The sequence below is a fragment of the Pan paniscus genome, chromosome 11 (assembly GCF_029289425.2).
Source record: "Pan paniscus chromosome 11, NHGRI_mPanPan1-v2.0_pri, whole genome shotgun sequence".
In the NCBI taxonomy this organism is placed as follows: domain Eukaryota; kingdom Metazoa; phylum Chordata; class Mammalia; order Primates; family Hominidae; genus Pan; species Pan paniscus.
In genome coordinates this window covers 14243658-14271390 of record NC_073260.2, presented here as the reverse complement: position 1 = coordinate 14271390, position 27733 = coordinate 14243658, and the positions used below count along the sequence as shown (strand labels likewise).

General features: G+C 41.4%; 1 protein-coding gene and 1 pseudogene across 10 annotated transcripts in view; one reads left to right on the top strand and one right to left on the bottom strand.

Moving 5' to 3' along the window:
* SCAI (suppressor of cancer cell invasion) overlaps positions 1-27733 on the bottom strand; it is a 201378-nt gene that overhangs the window by 144405 nt on the left and 29240 nt on the right. The window lies entirely within an intron of this gene.
* LOC112440933 (U2 spliceosomal RNA) lies at positions 18738-18945 on the top strand (annotated as a pseudogene).

Sequence of the window (27733 nt, the reverse complement as noted above, 5' to 3'; positions counted from 1 at the left end):
AGCCAGACTGCTGATCTAAAAATATGCAGATTAATTATCAGGAGATTCTTAATAGATCAAAATGTAGTCTATAGAGGCAGACAGATATATTTGGGACCAGCATAGGGGCAAGAGTGGCGTGGGTAAGAGCACTGGTGTCAAACAGCCTGCACTCAATCCTGGTGCTGCCACTTACTATTCAAATACAGCTGCATGATTTTAGCCAAGTCATTTGACCTCTTTGTGCTTCAACTTTCCCATATGTAAGATGGGTAGAATAATAGAAACTGTTTCCCAGGGTTATCATGAAGATTAAGTGAGAATGTATGTAAAGTGTTTAGAAGAGAGTCTGGCATACATTAAATGTTATGTAAGTAATACTGCCATTTAATTTACCACCTAGACTAGGATAATTCTGTGAATGAAAAGGGGCACTATTAGACTTTGGAAAACCAGACTGTATCAGGCAAACTAGGACATATGGTCACCCTATAAATAAGTGTAAGAAGAAACAAAGGAATGTAACTAGAGAAAACAGCATTCTCTACTTCACCTCCCATAGATGCAGGTATCAAATGTTAACATCTGACTTATCTCTTCTGCTAAAGACATGTTATAGCTAAATGAGCACACTTAGTTTTTTGCTGTAAATACCACATGCCAGTAGCATTGATTGATACATCAGTCAATATTGGCATGATGCCCTCAAGATTAGTAGCAGCCATCCAACAAATATTGAGGACATGCTAATGGTTATCAGGCAGAAAGTTGGTAAGACTTGGTCCTTGCTCTCAAGAAGCTCACCACCAGTTAAGGAAATGATTCCTGCAGGTACTAGCTAGTAACTAGTAACTAGTCCCCAGAGGCCATTGCTATAGCAAATATAACAAAGCCTGAAGATAACTCAGAAAATACTGGGGAAGATGAAAAAGGCGATTTGTAAAACAGACACAGTAGAAAAGAGAAAGTATTGCATTATTTTACATGGCACTTTCAAACAAATAAAGACATTCTAGAAAAATAATTAGAAAAAAGTACTTGCGGCAGATAGCTTTTGTTTGGCCCATGTAGCATCAATTTCCATTGCTTTGTAAAATTAGTGCTCTTTCATTATGTGAAATCTCATTAAAAGCAAAAAAATCCATTTGGAAGAAAACGAGAGAGAAGAGGTAATGAATCAGGGAAACTGGTAATTTTATGTGTGTGATAATGGCTCAAAAAGAGTCCTCATGTTTTAAATACGCATACAGAAATATTTACAGATTAAATGATGTGATACCTAGAATTTGCTTCAAAAACTCAGGGTTAGGTGAGTGTGGATATACACAAATATATCAAATTTATAGATATAATATACATACATAAAGTATATAACTGGCCATCAATTCATGATTGTTGAAGTTAGGTGATGAGAATGTGGGGATTAATTATTCTATTTAATTTTCTGTAAATTTAAAATTTTTCATTTAAAAAGTTTTTGTTGATACGTCAATAGAATGGGCTCAACTTTTTTTTTTTTTTTTTTTTGAGACAGGGTCTCACTGTCACCCAGGCTGGAGTGCAGTGGCACAATCACAGTTCATGACAGCCTCAAACTCCTGGGCTCAACCAATCCTTCCACCTCACCACCCCATGTAGCTGGAACTACAGATGCACACCACCATGCTGATATGGTTTGGATTTGTGTCACCACCCAAATCTCATGTCGAATTGTAATCCCCAATGTTGGAGGAGGGGCCTGATAGGAGGTGACTGGATCATGGGGGCAGATTTCCCCCTTGCTGTTCTCCTGATAGTAAGTTCTCAGAAGATTTGGTTGTTTAGAAGTGTGTAGCACCTCCCCACTGTTCTCTCTTCCTCCTTCTCCAGCCATGTAAGACGTTCCTGCTTCCCCTCTGCCTTTCTCCAGGATTGTTTCCTGAGGCCTACTCAGCCATGATTCCTGTACAGGCTATAGTACTATGAGTCAACTTAACCTCTTTGCTTTATAAATTATCCAGTCTCAGGTAGTTCTTTATAGCAATGTGAAAACAAACTAATGCACACACCCACCTAATATCTTAATTTTTTGTAGACATGGGGTCTCGCTATTTTGCCCACGCTGGTCTTGAACTCATGGGCTCGAGCAATCCTCATGCCTTGGCCTCGCAAAGTTCTAGGATTACAGGCATGAACCACCATGCCTGGATGTATTATTTTTAATTTTAAAAATAAAGTGCTTTTGAAAACTCCCTAACATAGAGTTTCTTAACCTTCTCACTCCTGCCATTTTGGGCCAAATAAGTCTTTGTTGTGGGGGTTGTCTGGTACACCATAGAGTGTTTAGCGGCATCCCTCGCCTCTACGCACTAGATGGCAGTTGCATCACCCCCCTACTTGTTTTGACGGCTAAAAATGTCTCCAGATATTGCCAAATGTGTCTTGGGAGGCAGATCGCCCCAGCTAAGAAGCCCAGTGCTGATATACCATATACCTTATCCAAAACATTCCCAATCCTACAAAACAGAAACTCCCCAATTCTTAACTGTATTCTACATATCTAATAATGATTTTCAGCATTGTATCTTTTCTTATTCTTAATTCAGTTACTAATACTCTACTTGTAGTTCAGACTACCTCAAGTAGATAAACCAATTGTGCTGCTGCAAATTTAATGATTCAATAAAAATTATACTGCTTCTGAGACTTCTCTTCATCTATTTCCAAAGCTGAAACTAAAAACCTTAAGCTGTTTATAGTATTATAACCTTCAAGAATATGGCCCAAAAAAGCAGGAAAAGGTTATACAATTCAATCTTCTTAAAATGTACTACTTAACCTGTGGTCAAATTAAACAGCTCCAAAACATGCCCCAAAGCAGAATAACCCATACAAAGATGAAAGTGCAAAGGATATTATCTAGTTTCTTGTTACTCAAAATGAGATCTATAGACCAGCAGCATCAGCATCACCACAGAGCTTAACAGAAAGGCAGAATCTTAGGCCCCACTTCAGACCTACAAAATCAGAATTTGCATTTCAACAAGCTTTCAAGATGGCTTGTGTGCACATCAAGTTTGAGGCAGTAATCTAGCTGGGTTTTTTTTTTTGGTTTGGGGTTGGGGGGGGCAGTGTTTGTTTGTTTTGTTTTAAGAGAAAGACAGGGTCTCACTCTGTCACCCAGGCTGGAATGTAGTGGCACAATCACAGCTCACTGCAACCTTGAACTCCTGGGCTCAAGTGATCCTCCCATGGCAGTCTCTGAGTAGCTAGCCTTCACTGTCTTAGGAAGATAAAAAAAAAAGATACCTGTTTTCTTATTATTTTTAAAATAATGGATAAACATTTGGCCCATTTCCAATAACAGATATGTAAATGACTACAATAAGGAACTAATGAGTGCTGGGAAATAAAGTTGAGGTGAAACCTAGATCATGTATTCTCAATTCCCACACCTAGAAAAAAGGTTAGTCTAGACAGCAAGCATGTAGTGCCCTAGAAGAAATAAACCATTTCTGTGTGTCTAGACTTGAACTCAATTCTGAAATGACTACAACAACCCCCTTCAGCACAATAGTATACATACCAGGAGCTAGGCATATTTTCTTAATTAACAAATGATGAATACTACAAGATTTTATAAAATATCTGCTAGATAAGTTACTCTGCCTTATGCAAGATAGGAGTATGTAAAAGGCCTCTAGAAAGGTCTAGATTTCAAGAAAGGAGGAGGTAGATAAGAAGAAGAGGAAGGAGAGGAAAACGAGGGAGGATGTGGAGGAGAGAGGAGGAGGAAGAAAGAGTAAGGAGCGATGGAGAGATGAGGAAGAGGAAGGAGGATGATGAAGAAGGAGAAGGAAGGGGCAGGGGAGAAGGAAGGAATTTTTCCCTAAACAAGAATTTTAACAACAGCCTAATGGGCTAGTTCATGAATCTATCCACTTCTTTTCATCTCCACTGTCACTATCCTAATCTAAGTCAATATCATCTATTTTGGAGCCTCATGACTTATTCTCTCCACATCTACTCTTACACTCCTATACTCCATTCTTGACATAGCAGCGACCTCCTGGACTCAAGAGATCTTCCCACCTCAGCCTCCCAAACTGCTGGGATTACAGGGGTGTGCCACCATGCTTGGCCTCAGAGTAATCTTTTTAGAGGTTTTTGAGATGCAGCCAGTGGCTCAAATGAGAAAGGATAGGTTAGCTGGGCACGGTGGCTCATGCCTGTAATCCCAGCACTTTGGGAGGCCGAGGCAGGTGGATCATGAGGTCAAGAGATCGAGACCATCCTGGCCAACATGGTGAAACCCCGTCTCTACTAAAAATACAAAAAAATAGCTGGGCATGGTGGCAGGCGCCTGTAGTTCCAGCTACTCCGGAGGCTGAGGCAGGAGAATAGGTGAACCCGGGAGGCGGAGCTTGCAGTGAGCTGAGATCGCGCCACTGCACTCCAGCCTGGGTGACAAAGCGAGACTCTGTCTCAAAAAAAAGAAAGGACAGGTTCAGAACTCACTCCAACAGATGCAATACCAGGGTTCAAAAATGGTGGCAACAGCATCCGGAACCAGACTCCCCTAGGGGCATGACTTCAGCCATGATTACAGATATTTGGATTCCCTTGGTTCTTGCCTATTTTCTGAACCAGATTCTCCAGTCTTTCCATCCATGCTGTGAGGTACTTGACAACTTTCCAATAAATTCATTTTCTGCTTAAGTTGGCTGGAATTAAGGTCTGTAATTTTCAACCAAGAACCTTTCCTGGAACAATGCCGTTTCTTTTTTGCTTTTTTAATGACCTGTCACTCACTAAGTTTAGTCTTCCAAAATGGGTATAATTAAAAAGCTAAAATTCTAAATACCATTCACATCACCGACCTCCTAAAAACAGCTTTCAAAGTGAATATTTAGTTTTATTTATCACTCAGTTAAATCCAACATTCTACCTACTCCATGCTTGCACCTGGGCTACTAAATAGGGCTGAAGAAATACACATAATCATGCTGACTGATCTCACTTTCAAAGCATGACCACAGAATGGGCATTTCCACTACATTCCTAGTCCACTCACTCTTCACTTTCCAGAGCCCTATCTCACACTTTCTCTTCTCTCCTCAAACATCCAACATCTCATCCGCCATCCCCACTTTTCAGCTGATGGCAATTGTTTTATATTTCACTAAAAAACAGAGGCTTGGGCCGGGCACAGTCGCTCACGCCTGTAATCCCAGCACTGAGGGAGGCCGAGGCAAGCAGATCACGAGGTCAGGAGATCGAGACCATCCTGGCTAACACGATGAAACCCCGTCTCTACCAAAAATAAAAAAATAAAAATAAAAATAAAAAAATTAGCCAGGCGTGGTGGTGGGCACCTGTAGTCCCAGCTACTTGGGAGGCTGAGGCAGGAGAATGGCGTGAACCCAGGAGGCGGAGCTTGCAGTGAGCTGAGATCACGCCACTGCACTCCAGCCTGGGCGACAGAGCAAGACTCCGTCTCTTAAAAAAAAAAAAAAAAAAATCAGGCTTGGCTGCACATGGTGGCTCATGCCTGTAATCCCAGAACTTTGGGAAGCCGAGGGAGGTGGATCACTTGAGGTCAGGAGTTCAAGACCACCTGGCCAACATGGTGAAACACCGTCTCTACTAAAAAATAAAAAAATAAATAAATATTAGCCAGGCACGGTGCCAGTTACTTGGGAGGCTGAGACAGGAGAATAGCTTGAATCCAGGAGTCGGAGGCTACAGTGAGCCAAGATCACGCCACTACACTCTAGCCTGGGCAACAGAGCAAGACTCTGTCAAACAACAACAACAAACCACCAGAGACAATCAGTAAACATCCTCCACACATGCCCAGCCACAATGTACCATCTACTTGCTATTGTAGCCACACATATTATTCTGTCTTCCTTCTATTATCTTGATTGAACTATGTTACTATCTAAGGCCAAGCCCTCCATTCATGCCTTAACCTTCACATCCCTCACTGTTATTCAAGGACATCAGCCCATCAACTGTTCTCTTCTTGCAGCATCACCAATGGGCCTCTGTGCTGGATAACTATCATCAGCATTCAAACAGGGTGCATTAGCTTCCAATTTAAAACTCTTCTTTCTAGCTCACATGCTCCTCTAGCCTTCATGCTGTTTCTCTACTCTCCTTCACAGCATTAACTCTTTAGAGGACTTGTCTATAGAGCTGTCTCCCATTCATCCCCCATTCTCTCTCGAACACACACCAATTCACTTTGTTCCCATCATTCCACTGAATCACTGCTTGTCACTACCAATGAGTTCCATACTGGTAAATCCAAAGGGTAATTATCAGTCTTCATCTTATGTTACTTATCGACAGCACTGGACACTGTTGATCATTTTCCTCTTCTTGAAACACTCCTGGTTGCCTTCTAAAACATCATTTCCGGCTGGGCACGATGGCTCATGCCTATAATCCCAACACTTTGGGAGGCCAAGGTGGGTGGATCACTTGAGGTCAGGAGTTCAAGACCAGCCTGGCTAACATGGTGAAACACCGTCTCTACTAAAAATACAAAAATTAGCTGGGCATGGTGGTGCACGCCTGTAATCCCAGCTACTCGGGAGGCTGAGGCAGGAGAATTGCTTGAACCCAGGAGGGGAAGGCTGCAGTGAGCCAAGATCATGCCACTGCACTCCAGCCTGGGCAACAGAACAAAACTCCATCTCAAAAATAAAAAAATCATTTCCTCCTCTTACTTCACAGGCTGCTCCTTCTCAAAGTTTCCACTGATGGTTCACCTAATGATCCAACATGGAAATGTTGGAGTGTTCCTGAGCTCAAATCTCTGAGATGTTCTCTTCTCCACTCATTCCATAGGTGACAGTGTGAATTTTCATGGCTTTACACACCAACTGGACACTGATGACACCTCCTTTTTTTTTTTTTTTTGAGACAGGGTCTCGCTCTGTCACCCAGGTTGGAGTGCAGCAGTGTGATCTTGGCTCACTGCAGCCTTCGCCTCCCGGGTTCAAGCAATTCTCCTGCCTCAGCCTCCCGAGTAGCTGGGACTACAGGCACACACTGACACGCCTGGCTAATTTTTGTATTTTTACTAGAGACAGGGTTTCACCATGTTGGCCAGGATGGTCTTGATCTCCTGACCTCATGATCTGCCCTCCTCGGCCTCCCAAAGTGCTGGGATTACAGGCGTGAGCCACCGCGCCCGGCCAACACCTACGTTTTTTTAATCTACACACTGGACTTCTCCCCTGAATTCCAGTCTCCACTTTCTAACTTTCTATTTGTCATCTCTATCTGAATGTCTCATTGGTACTCCAAACTTAGCAGATACAAAACTTAATTGCAACTATTCACCCCAAAAACCTACTCTATTCACAGTCTTCCCCTTCTCGGTTGGAGCAACTCCATTTTTCCAGTTGTTCGGGTACAGTTCATTCCAAACACAGCAGACAAGATGATCTTTTAAAATATGTCAAATTCTATCACTTAGCTCAGAATCTTCACATGGTTTCCCACCTCATTCTGAGAAGATCCCCAAGTCTTTACAATGGCTTACAAGGTCTCATATGATCTGATCACCACTATTATATCCAAGACTTTATCTCCTATTATTCTTCATCCTACTATTCTCATTCATTCTAGCCACACTGCTCTCCTTGCTGTTTCATGTACACACCAATACTCTACACATTCCTGCCACAGGGTTGTCTTGGAATTCGCTGTAATCTCAGCTTGGACTGCTCTTCCCAAAATATCTGCACAGCTAGTTCCATCATTTCACTCAAATCATCTTATTGCATTTCTGGTCTTCCCTGACCACCCCATATAAAACAGCAACACCCTTCCTTATACTTATTTATCTTTGAGACAAACTCTGGCTCTGTCACCCAGGCTGATGTGCAGGGGCTCCAACACGGCTCACTGAAGCCTCGACCTCCTGGACTCAAGTGACCCTTCTGCCTCAGCTCCCCAAGTAGCTGGGACTACAGGCTCACACCACCACGCCCAGCTACTTTTTGTGTTTTCTATAGAGACAGGGTCTCCCCATGTTGCCCAGGCTGGTCTCGAACTTCTGAGGTCAGTTGATCCGCCTGTCTCAGCCTCCCTAAGTACTAAGATTACAGGTGTAAGCCGCCATGCCCAGCCAAAATTTATTTATTATCCATCTCCGAATATAATGCAAACGTCATGAGGGGAGGGACATTTCACTATCTCCAATGTCTAGAATAAAGCCCAGTACTAATAGTTACACAAGAAACTACTGATAAAGGAATAAAAGAAACTTTAAATTATAAATTTTTAAGTTATAAAATAGATACATAAAATGTATTAATTACTTTCACACACGAAGTTGTGACAGACATACAGATGTGTCACCCAGCTCTCCCTTCAAGAAAGAACTTGCTGGGAGTACTGTCAGCTCCTGTAGACATTACCTCTGCAGAGCTACCTTGCCCAAGGTCATGTGCTTCCCAAGACAATCCCTCATCCAGTAACCAACGGAGACAAAGGTATAAATGGTCCAGCCATTTCTGCTCAAAGCAGGGCAACTCTAAAAGTCCACGTTAGCTCCAGAGCTCCCTGTGGAGTCAGCTCCTGTTGTTCACAGTGTACCACAGCTCAACTTCTCCCTGCCAAATCTTGCTTCTTCCCTTCCACAGGAGTTGAACAGAAGAGCACTACTTAACATTCTGGACATTAAGTTGTGTCTCAAATTCTGCTTTCTGGAGCCCCTAACCTGTGATAGTTAAGACAAAAAATACATGCTTATTAAACTACAAAACAAAGCATATCCCTATAAAACAGAAAATGAACATCCCTATAATAGATAGTCCTACAATACGTGTTCTCTCCTTCTACAGAAATGATTACATAATAACAGAGTCTCCTATTTTTAACTGGGCATAAGGCCAACCATAATAAACACTAGTCTTCCTTGCATCCAGGTATGGCCATGGAACTAAATGATGGCCAGTGGGATTTGAGGTGAAGTGATGTAACTTTGAGAACTTGTCCTTAGAGGAATTAATGTGCTCTCTTCCTCCTGACTTTCCCCCTTTTTTCTAATGGGAATATGGACATAATATTGAGCATCTTGGACCACGTGGATGTGGGCAATAAGCTAGTGATAACAGAGCAACAAGAGAGAAGAAGCCTGGAAAAACAAAACAAAACAAAAGAATAGAAGGAGCCTGGATCTCTGTGGAGCCACCATAAAGGCCCTGGGAGGCTTAAACTGAGAAAGAATTAAACCCCCATCTTTTTAAAATCTCTGTAACTTGGGTGAGGGCTACAACTGCTGTCAGTGCTCTGCCCACATTTCCTCCCAACCCTGTGCTCTCACTCCCAACAGCCAGCACCTGCAGGTCTTTGTAGAGGGGCTACCCTCAGTCTGCCAGCACTTCCTGGACATTTATACACTCATCCTGTATTAGTCTGTTTTCACACTGTTGATAAAGACATACCCAAGACTGGGTAACTTATACAGGAAAAAGGGTTTAATGGGGGTGCCTCATAATCATGGCAGAAGGCAAGGAGGAGCAAGTCATGTCTTACATGGATGGCAGCAGGCAAAGAGAGAGCTTGTGCAGGGGAACTCCCCCTTGCAGAACCATCAGATCTCGTGAGACTTATTCACTATCACAAGGAGAACACAGGAAAAACCTGCCCCCATGATTCAATTACCTCCCACCGGGTCCCTCCCACAACACAAAGGAATTCAAGATGAGATTTGGGTGGGGACACAGGCAAACCGTATCACCTCCCCACCAGGGATGGTCCTTAGCAATTACTGATGGGTATGAAAGTATAAAGGCTCTACTTTATTTCTTTGGTCCCTGGCAGTGACAACTCTTAGGTATAAGCTCCAGAACTCCCTTGCAAGACTAGCCAAAGTTGTCTACCTTGAGGCTTTCTTGGTATCACATCCTTGATACCAGCCTCCTCTTCCTGTCCCCAGTCCTACTTTCCCACTCCCTAGCAGGTTTTTCTGAAACTCTTCTCAGTAAGTTGTCTTCCCATAAAAGTTTATCTCAACTCCTGCTTCTGGGGAACCCAACCTGAGGCAGTACCCTGCCTCTATCCCATTCTCCCAGGGTTTATCACACTCAATAACTGTACACCTTTCCAAACCTTTGTCTTTGCATAATCAAACATGTGGTTCTCTTAAACGAAAATGAAATTATATGATATAAACTATGCAACTGGCCTTATTCACTTAAAGTATTGCATGGACCACATTCTATGACAGTAAAATATATATACTCCTGACTATTTTCCAGGATACATGGTTGCCTATAACTTAACGTTTAAATAAATATCAAACACATTTTTTTTGAGAAGTAGGGAAAGAATTTTAAAATGGTAGGAAACTTCTTTGATTCACTCCTATCATTCTACTCATCAATGAGAAAAGAAAGATTATATTATGTATACAATTACTTCTAGGAATACCAAAAAGAAACAATGCAAAATTTGTTAAAAGTTAAAAAATTAGCTGGGCGCGGTGGCTCACGCCTGTAATTCCAGCACTTTGGGAGACCGAGGTGGGCAGATCACTTGAGGTCAGAAGTTTGACACCAGCCTGGCCAACATGGTGAAACCCTGTCTCTAATAAAAACACAAAAATTAGCCCAGCATGGTGGTGTGTGCCTGTAATCCCAGCTACTCAGGAGGCTGAGGCAGGAGAATTGCTTGAACTCGGGAGGTAGAGATTGCAGTGAGCCAAGATCATGCCACTTCACTCCAACCTGGGAGACAGAGTGAGACTCCGTCTCGGGGAAAAAATAATAATTTAGAAAAAAAAGTAAATAAATTAAATCATTCTTTTTTCTAGTTCTTTGAACTCCCCAAAGAGTTTAAAGGCCTGAAATAGATACAGACACAGATATATGTAATCTTCAATATATTAATACTTAAAATATTTAAATATTTTACATACAAATAAAATTTATATCAAATACCAGGATAGTCTTACAGTTTTGTGATTTAAAAAGGCAGGAAGAAGAGAAAGAAGTAGGAAGATTTCTCTAACTCCCATTACAAGTCTGGTATTTCAAAAGAATATTCTTTTGTTACTGGCAAAATGCATTCTGGATATTTCAGAAGGATATGTTGCTTGAAATATATATTTCAAGGAAGAAAGATTATAGATATTTCGTGAACCTTCAAGAATTAAAATAATAGCAATGGAAACTTCAATATTTCAACACCAACATTATTTAAGAATGTATATTCTTATATGTATATATTCTTACATATATAAGAATGTATACAAGAATATGAATATTCCTCTAAGAATATTCTTATATGTATATAAATTCTGATCTATATAAGAATATATATATGTGTGTGTATATATATATCTATACACACACATATATGTGTGTATATACACATATATATATATATGAGACAGGGTCTCACTCTGTTGCCCAGGCTAGGGTACAGTGGCACAATCATAGCTCACTGCAACCTCAATCTCCTGGACTCAAGAGATCCTCCCACTTCAATCTCCTCAGTAGCTGGGACTACAGATGCACACCACAACACCTGGATAATTTTTTTTTATTTTTTGGAGAGACTGGATCTTGCTATGTTGTCCAGGCCAGTCTCAAACTCCTGGCCTCAAGCAATCCTCCTGCCTCGGCTTCCCAAAGTGCTGGGATTACAGGTGTGAGCCATCATGCCCAGCACATATTTAGAACATGACAGAAAATATAACAATGTTATCTCTTATTGGATGGTAAATCTGGATTACAATTATAAAAGAGACTTAATAAAGCAGTGTAACCTTTATTTTCCACAAAATGACTATACTGGTGCATAAAATGAAACAGAAGCCTTGAAAAAACAAACTCTCATGAGTAACAAGATTGTTTTCATCTCATTTGGAACTGTTCAATGTTACATATCGAACATTTTGGCAGGCCAATAACCTGTAACATTATAATTTAAGAATGCTAAGATGGGGCATGGCTGCAAGATGCAGTCACACTGTTTGTAAATTAAGAATCGAAGAGGGTCAGATGTGTGAGAGAACTTCTGTGGTGGTGTTTTTCCTATTTGTGAACTGCAAAGGGAAGTCTCCAATCTAGTTATTAAACTTTCAGTCTGTCTGAGGTAATAGCTATTATGCCAAAAGCAATTACTCAGGCTAGTACTGGAGATGTTTGTTGTTGTTGTTTTAGCCGAAGTCAGATAATTCCTGGGTTTGTCTGTATGTGCCCTTATCCCTTAATCAACAAGAACATCTACGACATCAAAATTCTCCCTCCTGTTTCCAGTTCTTCTCAATTGGCAAAATCACAGATTAAAAAAAAAAAAATTAGATGTGTGTCCAAAATTGTCTTTACCGCAAATGTTTTGAGACAAATTTTAAAAACAGATTTACTTGTAGGGATTTTGTTGAGATATAGAGAAGTGATTTTGTTGAGATGTAGAGAAACACTTCCTTGAAGTTTATTTCTGATACTGTTAGCTACATTCTTGGCATCCTTTAGGAATTTTAAGAATACATATTCATATCCAGGAAAAAAGAGAAAATATATATGCAGATACTTCCCCAAATTAAACTAAGCATGATGTAATTCCTATAGAATTTTGTTATGAAAGAAATCACTTTTTATCTTTTTTTTTTTTTTTTTTTTTTTGAGACAGTATCTCATCACTCTATTGCCCAGGCTGGAATGCAGTGGTGCGATCTCAGTTCACTGCAACCTCCGCCTCTGGGTTCAAGTGATTCTTGTGACTCAGCCCGCCTAGTAGATGAGATTACAGGTGTGCGCTACCATGCCTGGCTAATTTTTTTGTATTTTTAGTAGAGACAGGGTTTTGCCATGTTGGCCACGCTAGTCTCGACCTCCTGGCCTCAAGTGATGCACCCGCCTCAGCCTCCCAAAGTGCTAGGATTACAGACGGCAGCTTTTCATCCTTCAAAGAAAAACAAATACACACCTTATGTTTAAGCAAAACATAAGAATTATCACTGGTACTTTGGCTTAGGCTCTGGCTGGCCTTGAACATTCCAGACTTTGAGTGAGTAATGAATATGAGGCAATCATGTGTCTGTCAGTAACAGGTGTTAAATTCTACTGTCTCTATGAATTTGACTACACTAAGTACTTTGTATAAGTGGAATCATATTTGTCATTTTGTGTCTGGCTTATTTCATTCAGCATAGTGTCTTCAACGTTCATCCATGTTGTAGCATGTGTCAGAATTTCATTGCTTTTTACAGCTAAATAATATCCCATTGTATGGATATAACACATTTTGTTTATCTGTCCATCTATATCAATGGACATCCGGGTTGTGTGCACCTTTTGGCCATTGTGAATAATGCTGCTACTAACCTTGGTGTACCAATCTGTTCAAGTACCTGCTTTCAATTTATCTGGGCACACGCCCAGAAGTTGAGTGGCTGGATCATATAATAACTCTATGTTTAATTTTTTAAGGAACTGCCATACTTTAATGTAAGATTTTAAAGCACAAATATCAGTGTATTCTACAGATCTATGAGAAGTAGCTCTTGTCTCTTGTGGTGATTGCCAACATTTAGCTTAGAATTGCAACTTGCAACATATATGTCAGAAGTGGCCCAGGTTTTCACATTGGAAGGGAAAAAAAAGTAGTAATAAAAGCAATCACTTATTGACTGTTTATTATGCACCAGATTCTGAGCTGAGAGCTTTACACAGATTCTTGCATTGAATCCTCAAGACAAACCTACTTGGTTCTACTATCTCCATTTTAGAGAAGAGTAAGCAGGCCAGATAGGTTAATGACATGCCTAAGATCACAAAGCAGATAAGTGCCAGCACCAGGACTCAATTTCGGTTCTAAGTCAGAGCCTTTGCTTTAATCACTATTCATTCTTTCAACAATCATTCATTAAAGGCCTATTACATGTCACGCAATGTTCAAATTGCAGGTAACACAGTAATGAGCAAAACACACATAAAATGTTCTTGGACTAAAATAAGTTACCTCTAGTAGGGGGAGACAGTACAAATTATATAAATTACATAGTATATTAGATGGTGGTAAGTGCTCTGGAGAAAAAGCAAGCAGACAAAGGGGACAAAGAGCTGCAATTGGAAACAGGCTGATCACAAAAGACCTCACTAAGATGACATCTAAGCAAAAATAACTTGAAGGAGGTGAAAGAATAAACCGTGAGGGAAATCTGGTAGAAAATTATTCTAGGCAGAGAAAAGAGCAAGTGCACAGGCCCCAAGTTAGCTTGCCTGATGTGTTTGAGCAACAGCAAAACACTGAACTAAAAACTGTGACTGAGCTGGGCACAGTGATGCATGCCTACAATCCCAGCTATTCAGGAGGCTGAAAAGGGAGGACTGCTTGAGTCCAGGAGTTTGAATCCAGCCTGGGCAACACAGTGAGACCCCATCTCTTAACAACAACAACAACAACAAACCCAACTCAGACTGAAGTGGAACCAGCCACAGATTGATGAGGAGGGGAAGAGGTCAGAGAGATACTGAAGAACCAGTTCACGCACAGCCATGTAGGCCACTGAAAAGCCTTCAGCTTGTATACTGAAGCAAATGAGGAGCCAATGGAGCGTTTTGAACAAGGAGTGATGTGATTTGACTGACATTTTAAAAGGATCTCACTGGCTACTGTATTGGGAGACAAGAACGGAAGCAGGGAAGCCAGTTGTAAGACTGCTCTAACAACTCAGGCCACAGTTTAAATCAGTAGAGAGAGTGGAAAATAGTTAAATGCTGAATATTTCCTAGAGATAGAGCTGAGACTTACCAATGGATGGGAATGCAGAGGATAAGACAAGGTGAAGAATGACTCCAAGGCCTTTGATCTGAGCAACTGGAAGGATGGAATAGCCACTGACTAAGATGAGACCTCCAGACCTGTCTGGGAGGTCTACTAGGAGCTCCACTTTGGAAGTGTTAGGGTTGAGAAGCTACTGGACATCTGAGCAAAAATGCAGAACAGGCAGCTGGAATTTTGAGTCTAGAGTTCAGGGGAATGGTATAGGCTGGAGTCAATTTAGTACCACAAAATATGCCAAGAACTGTGTCAGACACTAGAAATACAGGGATGAATACATAGTACTGACCAGCCAAGAGACTGAAGTACATCCTTTCCCCCTAAATGTATTTCTCAGTGTGTTTGTTAACAGTTGCTATGAAAGAGCAGGGAAAATGTCAGTCAGCTAAACAGTTTAGATTTCCTTTTGAGAATTTTTCAGACTTGAATAAACTAAACATATACTGTGACTTTCCACAAGGGGATAGAAACATCAAGCTGTTATGTGAACTTCTTAGCTTTTGTTGAAGTGTATGTTGTAGGCACATACTGGTCTAGGGCAAAGTTCTCAACTCCAACACTATGGACACTTGGGACCACATCATTCCTTGATGTGGGTGCTGTCCTGTGCACTGCAGGATGTCTAGCGGCATCCCTGGCCTCCACACACTAGACACCAGTAACACACCCCACGTCGGTGACAAACATGTCTCCAGACATTGCTAAATGTCCCAAGGGACAAAATCACTCTCAGTTGAGAACCATTGGTCTAATGTTATAATATATGCTTCCATAGGAAAATAATGATATTCCTTTTTCCCAAGTCTACTTTTATTTATTTAGCAGCAGAAAAGGATCTATTCATCTATCCTAATTATCCCAATGATGAGTTCATTACCGTTTCCCTACTTAAATCGGTAAGAGGCCATTAGACATGAATTTCCTCATTTTCCCCTGCAGCCTCTATCTTACTTACCCTCCCTCAGTCCTCCTCTTTCATAAAGATCAGCTGCTCCTCCAGCCACCACTTGTGCACTGGATTCCAGTCCCACTTGTCTCTGACCACAACTTCACCATCAGCTACTCCCTGCCCAGTAAGTTTAACCTCTCCCTCAGCCTTCAAACATGCCAATTTTTTCTCTTACCAAAATGAAACAAACAAACCCACTTTTTTTTTTTTTTGAGATGGAGTGTCACTCTGTCGCCCAGGCTGGAGTGCAGTGGCACGATCTAAGCTCACTGCAACCTCCACCTCCCAGGTTCACGCAATTCTCCTGCCTCAGCTTCCCAAGTAGCTGGGATTACAGGACCCCGCAACCATGCCCAGCTAATCTTTGTATTTTCAGTAGAGGCGGGGTTTCGCCATGTTGGCCAGGCTGGTCTTGAATGCTTGACCTCAGGTGATCCACCCACCTCGGCCTCCCAAAGTGCTGGGATTACAGGCGTCAGGCACCGCGCCCAGCCCTACCCAAACACCTTCTCCTCTCCCTTAAGTCATCTCTCTCTTTCTCTATACAGCTAAATTTTCATGAGGTTCCATCTTAGACACCTGCCCTCTGCTTTTCCTCACTGCATGTTTCCTTCTCTGCCTAATCAAGTCTAGGTCTACAGTCATTTTTCCACTCTCTCAAAGATGAGGACCTCTTACCTGCCCAGTTCAATGGTTTCCTCAGAGGCCTTCCCTACCTGACATCACCTAGTGCTGAAAATATTTTTAAATGAACTCCTGAAGAAACTTTCTGACCCAGTGAGCAATCTCTCTTGAATCCCATGACATCATTCCCCTGGTTCTCTTTTCACCTCATTGATGGCTTTCTCGCAGTCTGTTTTCCTGTTTCTTCTGCATCCACTAACACAGGTAGTCCTTTGAGGATGATTTTTCAGTCCTCTTCTAAATGACTTCCAGGACTCCAAATACACCTAGGAATTCCCTATTTAACTCTGACCTCATATTCTATCCTGAGCTCCAAATTAAGATTTTTAATAGTGAGATGGCAGATTTTTAATAAAAAGAACCAGAAGTAATATTAACATTAACAATAACAACCACCACCAGAAATGTCTTTTACATCCCAAGCACTGAAGAAAGCACTTTATAAATATTCACTCATTTAATTTGCCCCTCAACAAGCGGTCCTTACTATTCCAACCACAATAATGAAGTTACAGTCTCAGGTTAAACAACTTTCTTACACAGCTAGTAAATTGTAAATCTAGGGCTGGGAACAGATTTTACCTCAAAGCCAATTTCTTAATCAAGTGATGTTGTTTCACCTTATCTTTTCGATTTCTCCTCAAAATTCAATATTCTTAGGACTTCCTGAGTTTCACAAACTTATAGGATAATTTAAGGTTAACATTCAAACTATACACTCTTGGCCTCTGTATTAAAAGAGAAACATTTTTTTCTAAGAATCCTAGGGCTAAAAGGAAGTTAGTGTTATATAATTCATCTCTCAGCCTGTAGGGAGAAGTGTATCTAACCCATTCCAGACAGATGGGTATCTTCTATTTTTAATGACATCTAGGAAAGGAAACTCTCACCTACTAAATTTAGACTGTGAGCCAAAGGAAAGAAGCATATCTAATTTTATGCTCCATATAGCCAGGCCTTCACATATAGTTGGTAATATGCATCCTAACAGGATTATTACCACAAGTAGAAACAAACACTTAAAAACTACAATAAAAAAATAAAGACAATAACTAGAAAGTGATTCAACTGGACTCTTCAAGTTCACAAGAGAACAGAATCATTCCAGTCCAAATTACAACAGAGCTGACATCGTAACAATTCTTCCTATTATATTAAAACCCATCTGGCAGAAGTGATTGGAAAAACGACAAAGGAGTGTCCAGTAAGATGCATACATGTTTCACGGAGGTACCTAGTTTTTAAAAGTTAACTCCAAATCTTAATGCAGAAGAGTCATGAATGAATCCTAAGTCAGTAACACTTTGAGGTTTATAGTTATACCTTTGCCACTGCTTATTCTTAACTCTAGCCTTTAAATCTAAATACTTCACAACCTCCCTAAGAGATTTCAGTCTAATTCTGTCTGTCAGATAATCTTTGCTGGCTCTCAAGGCATTAAGGAAAAAACAAACAAAACAAATATTGCACAAATGATGCAAAACAAAGAGATTTCTGATCCTGTGTTTTACTTTAAAAAAAAAAAAAAAAAGGCCAGTGCAGTGGCTCACGCCTGTAATCCCAGCACTTTGGGAGGGTGAGGCAGGTGGATCACAAGATTAGGAGCTCAAGACCAGCCTGGCCAAGATGGTGAAACTCCATCTTTCTCAAAACCCTTTGTTTGTCAAAAAACAAACAAACAAACTACACTGGTAATGTGCTACTAAAAATACAAAAATTAGCCAGGCATGGCAGTGGGCACCTGTAATCCCACCTGCTCAGGAGGCTGAGGCAGGAGAATAGCTTAAACCTGCAAGGTGGAAGTTCCAGTGAGCTGAGATAATGCCACTGCCCTCCAGCCTGGGTAACAGAGCAAGACCCTGTCTCAAAAAAAAAAAATTAGTGTCAACACTGTTTTGTTCCCTGAATAATAATAGCCTTCAAAGGGGCTTGACAGTTTTTCACTTCTGCTGACAGTCAACTGATACATCAACTTTCATAAATCACCTGGTGGTAAGAAAACTAAAGCCATCATGTACCTCTAAAACTTCAACTCCAGCCTGGCCAACATAGTGAAACCCCATCTCTACAAAAAAAACTTTAAGAATTAGCTGGGCATGGTGACATGCCCCTGTAGTCCCAGCTACTCAGGAGGCTGAGGCAGGAAGATTGCTACCACTGCATTCCAGCCTGGGTGACAGAGTGAGACCCTGTCTCTAAAATAAATAAATAAAAATTCAAATAACTCATTACTGCAACAGTAAATAAGGAAAGATTCTATTTCTCCAAGAGCTAAGTCTGCTCCTATTCCCTTCATGATACTGGGCAAACTATCTGTATTTTTATGTTACCTATCGCTTCTCGGCCTTTTGGCCAAGATCCAAGTGTAGTATCTGTTCTTATCAGTTTAATGTTACCTGTCTCATGTCCCTTCTCCACAAAATAAAGGAATTTGAATGTTCTTTAAAGTCCTTCAGGTTCCAAATCTCTATAATTCTGTACAGTGTATCTGAATGTGTATAGTAGAAATGGGCAATATATTTTAGGAATAAAGAGAACCACAGATAAATACTTTGGCACAATTGCTTATACATATTGTCTGTATTTCCACGTTTGGCATAGAGAAGGAAATTGCTTACATTACTATATTTTATCTCCAAGAACCTAAAGTCTCTCTCCTTATAACTTTCCAAACCTTAATCTCAGAGGATAAACACTTTCTAAGAAAAAGATATAGTTGGCCGGGCGCGGTGGCTCACGCCTGTAATCCCAGCACTCTGGGAGGCCGAGGCAGGCAGATCATGAGGTCAAGAGATGGACACCATCCTGGCCAACGTGGTGAAATCCCGTTTCTACTAAAAATACAAAAATTAGCTGGGTGTGGTGGTGCGGGCCTGTAGTCCCAGCTACTCAGGAGGCTGAGACAGGAGAATCACCTGAACCCAGCAAGCGGAGGTTGCAGTGAGCCAAGATCACACCACTGCACTCCAACCTGCGTGACAGAGTGAGACTCTATCTCAAAAAAAAAAAAAAAAAAAAAAAAAAAAAAATATATATATATATATATATATAGTTAAGTCAATATTTAGCCAATAAGATCTTATAAAGTTTCTTAAATTTTGGTCTAAATACCTTAAACAGTTTAAATTTGTAAGTGTAAGTAACTGTCTTCAAATAAAAGCATGATAAAAAAAAAAACACAAGCACTGGAAGATTCATTTCCAATGGCCTAGTCATCCAGTAAAATTTTTTAGCATCATAAGCTTTATTTCCTGTCTGACACCCTCAGGGATCTAGTTTGACAGCTCCTCTGTACAATTTCTACTATAAGACTTCTCTGTCCTCTCTTGGCACATGTAAACTGCTGCTAGGTAATATTTCCTTTGGCAACAAATTATATACTTTATAGAAAGAGACCTTCAACTGAACCCTCACCACTCAAACCCACATTCTTCCCAAACATGTGAATCTTAAACTAAGTCTTGTGTAACAAGTTGGACACATTTTATTACACTGAAATGTGAAATATTCATTAAATTCTCCCCACTAAAAGGAGGATTCAAGTTACAATCTCTCTTAAAGAGAAATCAAAAACGGTTTTGCTAAATCATATGCTGAACTGGCATTATTTTTCCTTTTTTTTTTTTTTTTGAGACAGGGTTTCACTGTGCAGAGTACAATCACCACTCACTGCAGCCTTGACCTCCTGGGCTCAAGCAATACTCCCACCTCAGCCTCCCAAGTAACTAGACATGTGCCAACATGCCTGGTTAATTTTTTTTTTTTTTTAGTTTTTTGTAGCATCAGAGTCTCATTATGTTGCCCACGCTGGTCTTGAACTCCTGGGCTCAAATGATCCTCCTGCCTCAGCCTCCCAAAGTTCTGGGATAACAGATGTGAGCCACCATGCCTGGCCTTGAGTTATTTTTCTTTCTTTCAATTGCCCTTGAATTATAGGCAGATACATATTCTACTAGGTTTCAAGAAATGAAAACAAAATTAACTGTAATCTAGAAAAATAAATACAACAGGCTGGGCACAGTGACTCACGCCTGTAATCCCAGCACTTTGGGAGGCCGAGGGCAGAGGATCACAAGGTCAGGAGATCGAGACCATCCTGGCCAACATAGTGAAACCCCGTCTCTACTAGAAATACAAAAATTAGCCAAGGGTGGTGGTGTGGGCCTGTAGTCCCAGCTACTTGGGAGGCTGAGGCAGGAGAATCGCTTGAACCCAGGAGGCGGAGGTTGCAGTGAGCCGAGATCGCCCCGCTGTACTCCAGCCTGGCGACAGAGGGAGATACTGTCTCAAAAAAAAAAAAGGAAAAAGAAAAGAAAAAGAAATACAACCATATAAATGGAACCTCCAAGGTTTAAGAACCAGAGCCAGGCAAGATAGCTCATGCTTGTAATCCTAGCTATTCAGGAGGCTGAGGTGGGAGGATAACTTGAGCCCAGGAATTCAAGAGCAGCCTGGGCAACATAGTGAGACTCTGTCTCTAAGAAAATTTTAAATATTACCCAGGTGTCATGGCATGTGCCTGCAGTCCTAGCTACTCGGGAAGCTGAGGCAGGAGGACAGCCTGAGCTGGGGAGTGAGCCTGGCTGCAGTGAGTTATGATTGTGCCACTGTACTCCAGCCTCGGCAACAGAGCAAGACCCCATCTCTAAAAATAAATTTTAAAATGAGTAAATAAGCTCCCTCTCCCCTCTCCATCTCCCTCTCCCCACAGTCTCCCTCTCTCTCTCTTTCCACAGTCTCCCTCTGATGCCGAGCCGAAGCTGGACTGTACTGCTGCCGTCTCCACTCACTGCAACCTCCCTGCCTGATTCTCCTGTCTCAGCCTGCCGAGCGCCTGCACGCACGCCGCCATGCCTGACTGGTTTTCGTATTTTTTTGGTGGAGACGGGGTTTCGCTGTGTTGGCCGGGCTGGTCTCCAGCTCCTAACCGCGAGTGATCTGCCAGCCTGGGCCTCCCGAGGTGCCGGGATTGCAGACGGAGTCTCGTTCACTCAGTGCTCAATGTTGCCCAGGCTGGAGTGCAGTAGTGTGATCTCGGCTCGCTACAACCTCCACCTCCCAGCCGCCTGCCTTGGCCTCCCAAAGTGCCGAGATTGCAGCCTCTGCCCGGCCGCCACCCCATCTGGGAAGTGAGGAGAGTCTCTGCCTGGCCGCCCATCATCTGGGATGTGAGGAGCCCCTCTGCCCGGCTGCCCAGTCTGGGAAGTGAGGAGCGCCTCTTCCCGGCCACCATCCCGTCTAGCAAGTGAGGAGCGCCTCTTCCCGGCCGCCATCCCATCTAGGAAGTGAGGAGCGTCTCTGCCTGGCCGCCCATCGTCTGAGATGTGGGGAGGCCTCTGCCCCGCCGCCCCGTCTGGGAGGTGAGGAGCGTCTCTGCCCGGCCGCCCCGTCTGAGAAGTGAGGAGCCCCTCCGCCCGGCAGCCAACCCGTCAGAGAAGTGAGGAGCCCCTCCGCCCGGCAGCCGCCCCGTCCAGGAAGTGAGGAGCGTCTCCGCCCGGCAGCCGCCCCGTCCGGGAGGTGGGGGGCGCCTCTGCCCGGCCGCCCCTTCTGGGAAGTGAGGAGCCAGCCCCTCTGCCCGGCCACCACCCCGTCTGGGAGGTGTACCCAACAGCTCACTGAGAACTGGCCATGATGACGATGGCGGTTTTGTCGAATGGAAAAGGGGGAAATGTGGGGAAAAGATAGAGAAATCAGATTGTTGCTGTGTCTGTGTAGAAAGAAGTAGACATAGGAGACTCCATTTTGTTCTGTACTAAGAAAAATTCTTCTGCCCTGGGATGCTGTTGATCTATGACCTTACCCCCAACCCGCTGCTCTCTGAAACATGTGCTGTGTCCACTCAGGGTTAAATGGATTAAGGGCGGTGCAAGATGTGCTTTGTTAAACAGATGCTTGAAGGCAGCATGCTCGTTAAGAGTCATCACCACTCCCTAATCTCAAGTACCCAGGGACACAAACACTGCGGAAGGCCGCAGGGTCCTCTGCCTAGGAAAACCAGAGACCTTTGTTCACTTGTTTATCTGCTGACCTTCCCTCCACTATTGTCCTATGACCCTGCCAAATCCCCCTCTGCGAGAAACACCCAAGAATGATCAATTAAAAAATAATAATAATAATAATAATAATAATAATAAAAGGTCTCTGGTAACAGAGAGAGAGGAGCTTACATTTGTTATTAAAGTGCCATGTATTTAATAAAACACCAAACAATTAAAAAAATGAGTAAATAACTTAAAGAACCATACTTTCAATTCCCCATTCCCACCTTTTTATTCAATACATACCCTAACATATCTTTCCCTTATCAGTAACCCATTACTACAGAAGTAAAATGTGTTATTGACTGACAAAGCCCAAATGAACTACTGAAGTAACTACTTAAATCAAGGTTTCCATTTATCTATCTATCTATCTATCTATCTATCTATCTATCTATCTATCTATGTATTTATTTTTGAGGCACAGTCTCACTGTCTCCCGGGCTGGAGGGCAGTGATGTGATCTCGGCTCACTGCAACCGCCACCTTCCAGGTTCAAGCAATTCTCTTGCCTCAGCCTCCCAAGTAGGTGGGATTACAGGCATGCACCACCACGCCCAGCTAATTTTTGTATTTTTTAGTAGAGATGGGGTTTCGCCATGATGGCCAGGCTGGTCTCAAACTCCTGACCTCAAGTGACCCACCTGCCTCGGCCTCCCAAAGTGCTGGGATTACAGGCATGAGCCACCATGTCTGGCCCCAAGCATGCTTTAATTTAATTCAAATATCTATTTATAGGCCTTAAGACTCAGATGATAGGAAGTTTTAGTAAATACAGAATCTACCCACTAGTTGATATTCTAGTAGAGAGGATAAAAGAGTTTACAAATTTAAACATACGTATTATGTTGGTATGACACCATTTGAAAAAGTTTAAGATTGGAAAGTTTATTCATTATAAGATGTATGACCTTGAACAGATCATTTGTCTTCATAGAAAAACACAGCTGACCAAAACCGAAACAAGTGCAAATGGAAAACCTAAACAGTCCTATATCTGTTAGAGAAGTAGATCTGTAATTAAACAGTGGTCCAAATACGAGACTATGTTTCTAAAACACAATTTTAAAAATTAGCTGGGGATGGTGGCACACACCTATAATCCCAGCTATTCAAGAGACTGAGGTGGGAGGATCACTTGAGGCCAGGAGTTCAAGACCAGCCTGGGCGACTGATATGGTTTGCATCTGTATCCCTGACCAAATCTCATGTTGAACAGCAATCCCCAATGTTGGAGGTGGAGTCTGGTGGGAGGGAATTGGATCATGGGGGTAGTTCCTCATGATTTCAATTGGCAATAGTGAGTTCTCGTGAGATCTGGTTGCCTCCCCACTCTCTTGCTCCTGCTCCAGCCATGTAAGACCTGCCTGCTTCTCCTTCACCTTCCACCATGAGGCCTCCACAGAAGCAGAAGCTGCTGTGCTTCCTGTTCTGCCTGTAGAACCGTGAGCCAATTAAGCCTCTTTCTTTATAAATTTACCCAGTCTCAGTTATTTCTATATAGCAGTATGAGAATGGACTAATATGGTTCTGCTCCTGCCATTTAAGAGGCCTGCTCCCGCTTTGCCTCCACCATGAGTAAAAGCGCCCTGAGGCCTCCCCAGAAGCAGATGCTGCCATGCTTCCTGAACAGCCTGCGGAACCATGAACCAATTAAACCGCTTCTCTTTAAAAAAGAACACCAGTATTATGCAAACTTTTCTAGAGAAAAAGAGAGAACATTTCCCACCCACTATAACCTTGGATAACCATTTATAAGGAAAATCTTGATGTCCAAACCTGAAGAAGGGCAGTGTATGTATAAAATATAGATGTAAAAATCTTAAAACACATATGAGTAAATTGAATTCAGCAATATGTTAAAAAAGGATCGTGACTAAGTTGGGTTTATTCCAGAAATTTAAGGTTGGTTTAACATTTTAAAAAAAAATCAATCAAATTAATTCAACACATTAGAAGGAAAAAAGAGAAAGAAAAAAAATCATATGATCTTCTCAATAGATACAGAAAAAGCATTTGATAAAATTAAACATCCATTCAGAATTTTTTAAAAAGACCTCAAAGACTTCTACTTCTATCCAAGGTATAGTAACGGGGACTAGATTTACCCTCCTATCTGGAAAAAAAGGAAGAAAGCAGATGAAATAGAGTAAATCAAGCTTGTCCAACCCATGGCCCATGAACCACACGCAACCCAGGATGGCTTTGAATGTGGCCCAACACAAATTCGCAAACTTCCTTAAAACATTATGAGACTTTTTTTGTGAAATTTTTTTTTTTTTTTTAGCCCATCAGCTATCATTAGTGTTAGTGTATTTCATATGTGGCCCAAGACAACTGTTCTTCTTCCAGTGTGGCCCAGGGAAGCCAAAGATTGTACATCCCTGGACTAAATAGTGGTTTTCAAGATATTGGACATTAGGCAGCAAGGACAGTGATCTCTGAGGACAAAAGAAGGGAGGGCCTACAACTACCCCAGCTGACTGCCTTGAGAGCATTTCTAGGATGCAGCGCAGGGAAGAGGAACTCAGGCAGAGGCCCTGAGTTAAAAAGATGGAGCTGAGTGTCTAGAGAGGCTAAGGCATCTAGAGTGCACAGGACAGAATGCTGTAGAGGAGAAAGCTGCACAGAGAGAAAATATTAGAGATCTAGGGAGAGTTTCTCTCAAGTATTCCGCCAAGTACTGATAAGCCCATGTGTAGAAGAAAACTACCAGAGAGGAAAGAATCATCTGAGAGGATTAGAGGGAACAGTGCCTGGAAGCCTGGAACTCACACACAAGCAATAATAGTGCCTGTTCCCACCAGCCAGACTTGAAAAACCTTATAATTCCCTGGTATGGCATTCAGAAGGGTCATGTCACATTAGTACAGTTATATGCCCTAGTGATGACAGCCCTAAACGGTACTCTGATCCACCTAACAAAGCTTAAAAGTATGACCTTAAAGAACAGAAATATTTCCAAATAATTTAACTGCATGCCAAGAAAAGTCTCAAGAAATTTATAAAAAAGAAAAAAAACTCAAGTATCTTTACAATGTCTACTATCTACTCAAAGATAACCAGACACGGAAAGAAGAAAATATAAGAAAAATCAACCAATCAAAACCAACCCAGAACAGGACTGACATTAACATAGTTATTATAACTATAGGGGCAAGTAAACTCTTCTTGTAACCGGCCAGATAATAAATATTTTAAGCTTTGTGAGCCATATAGTCTCTGTCATAACCGCAACACTGCTGTTAGGAAAAGTCTTAAACAGGCTTGTCACATGACAAACAGGATATATAAATAACCAATAAACATATACAATGGTGTCTGATGTCATCAATCATCACAGGAATGCAAATTAAAACCACATTGTGCCCCAGCAGCAACAAATACACCTAACACCTAGCTCTTGGCTTCTAATACCATTCTCCAATAAAAGGAATCGGGGATCCTTGGAGAAATATCTGATTCTATGACTGAGGAAATATACAAGATGAACCTGGAGCATCTTGTAGTGCCAGAAAGGGAAGGAAATACTTAAAAAACAAACAAAATCAAACAAAGCCATCATGACAATGGTATGTCAAAGGGACTTATCAGCCAACTGAAAAGAGCTCCCAATGACCAAAGCTAGAACAATCTGAGCAAGACAATAAAGTAGTACTGGATTATAAACCAAAGTATGAAACAAATATCCATGATTCCAATTATATAAATATATGACTGAATACACAGACAAATCTTAAATGAAGAAAAACTTATTTATGTAGGTATTTTATCTTCAAGGAAGTGGAACACAACCTTCACTCTTTAAGTGTGCACTGTGCAATGACTTCCTTCCAAAGAGTACAGTATGAAAAGCGTGAATAAAGTAGTAACTTAACAATGAAGAAATCTGACAAGCCCTATCTTAGCCAGGTAATCAAGTTTACAGTCAACAGAAATAAGTCATGCAGAACAGCATGTACCCTTGATACAATGTGATGAGAAATGCATTTTACCTGTGATTTTCCTCCCTAAAAATCCAATTTAATCATGAGAAAAACATCACACAAATCCCAGTTGAGACATTCTACAAAATATTTGACCAATGCCCCTCAAAATTTTCAAAGTCATCAAATATAAGAGAGGTCTGAGAAACTGTAACTGGCAAGAGGACCCTGAGGAAATGCGATGACTAACTGTAATGTGGTATCCTGGGTGCAACAGAAAAAGGATATTAGGTAAAGACTAAAGAAAGTAGAAAAAATTATGAATTTCAGTTAAAAATTTTAAAAAGTAAATGCAATATATATAATCATAATGTATAATATATATAATCATAATACCTCTTGTGTTATATGATCATTATAAAAGTGGAAAATCCAGAAAGTATAAAGATTTTTTTTTTGGCTGGGCACAGTGGCTCACACCTGTAATCCCAGCACTTTGGGAGGCCAAGGCGGGCTGATCACCTGAGGTCAGGAATTCGAGACCAGCCTGACCAACATGGAGAAACCCCGTCTCTACTAAAAATACAAAATTAGCCGGGCGTGGTGGTGCATGCCTGTAATCCCAGCTACTTGGGAGGATGAGGCGGGAGAATAGCTTGAAAGCGGGAGGCGGAGTCTGCGGTGAGCCGAGATCACACCATTGCACTCTAGCCTGGGTAACAAGACCAAAACTCCATCTCAAGAAAAAAGAAATTTTTTTAATTACCCAAAATTTCACTCTCTGGAGGTAACTATGATTAATATTCCAAGGCAATGGTTCCCAAACTGTGTGCTCAGATGCCTTGGGGTATCACATCAAATTCACAAGGATGCTGCAAAATATTTTAAATTTTCAAGGTAAATACGGTGACATCTGTCGGATACTATGCAAACTACAAGTTCTAGCTAATTCAACTTTAACATAAGGTCACTCAACATTCCTTTCAATAATGTCACATCTTGGTGAAGCTGGTTTTTAGTAGTCGCTGGCATAAAAAATAAATGCTATGTGAAAATTGTATGGTACAGGAAAAGAGTTGATGGTGTATAATGATTCTAAGGTTTGAGAAGTTGTACAATACCCAACATACACTCCACTAGTAATTACAGTTATCGAAGAATGAAATAAAGTTTTTTCCTTAAAAAAAAAATTATACATCTAGTATAATGGCTAAATTTTTAAAATACCAAGTGCTGGCAAGGAAAGAAACTGGAATTCTCACTGAAGTACCTGATGGGAGCGTAAACTGGTACAACCATTTCAGAAAACAACTGTCCATATTTAGTTGACAAATGCCCATTTTATATGACCTAGAATTTCTTTA